The sequence below is a fragment of the Chinchilla lanigera genome, unplaced genomic scaffold (assembly GCF_000276665.1).
Source record: "Chinchilla lanigera isolate Chin_1 unplaced genomic scaffold, ChiLan1.0 scaffold00173, whole genome shotgun sequence".
In the NCBI taxonomy this organism is placed as follows: Eukaryota; Metazoa; Chordata; class Mammalia; order Rodentia; family Chinchillidae; genus Chinchilla; species Chinchilla lanigera.
In genome coordinates this window covers 172,849-173,766 of record NW_004955574.1, presented here as the reverse complement: position 1 = coordinate 173,766, position 918 = coordinate 172,849, and positions in this window count along the sequence as shown.

Below are 918 nucleotides of genomic sequence, written 5' to 3'. Positions count from 1 at the left end.
GGGGCTGGGGATTTAGCTCAGCGGCAAAGCGCCTGCCTGGCAAGCACAAGGTCGTGAGTTTGGTTCCCGATACTGGAAAAAAAAAACAACAAAAAAACTAAACTGCATAATGAAACCCTGTCTCAAAATATATATATATATTTTTGTTTGTTTGTTTGTTTGTTTGATGATACTGCATCTTTGCTATGTAGTTCAGGCTGACCTTAAACTCATTATGTAGCCCAGGCTGGCCTTGAATGTGCAGCAATCGTCCTGCCTCAGCCTCCCAAGTGCAGGGGTACAGGTGTGCAACACCACACCTGGCTCACCTCCACTTTTTTAACCCTCCACCTTAGCTACAGGTAGAACCCAGAGCCTCGCACACACTTGCCAGGCAATCCTTCTATAGAGCTGCACCCACACTTGGCTCCCTCATCAAGGGTTTATTTTCACTAGATTTACTAAATAGCCGAGTATGCACCATACTGTGTCCTTAAGGACAGCATGTCCCAGCATTTAGGAGGCTGAGACTGGAACACAGAGTTCAAAGCCATCCTGGGCTAAACAGTGGAACTCTGTATTTTTTTTTAAAAAAAAAAAGGGACATCAAGTCCCAAACTGATCAAAAGATGCTCTCAGGCATTTGTTACAAAATCCCAGCCCTCCCTGGTGGGCTGGTTCAGTGAGTCTGGAGTGGGACTTTCCAATCTCCATTTCTTAATCTCCGCAGCTGAGCCAGAAGAGGCGGAGCTGGCAGAAATTCCTCCCTGACCTTGTAGGTACAGCCATCATTGTATTGCTGCACCCACGGGGAAAGGATGGTTTGGGGTAACTGCTTTGCAGTGAATCCAGCCCTGACCCATTCCTACCAAAAAGCCTCTCAAACTTTCCAAATCCAGGGTTTCCCAAAGTATCTTTTTTTTTTTTTTTTTTTTTTTT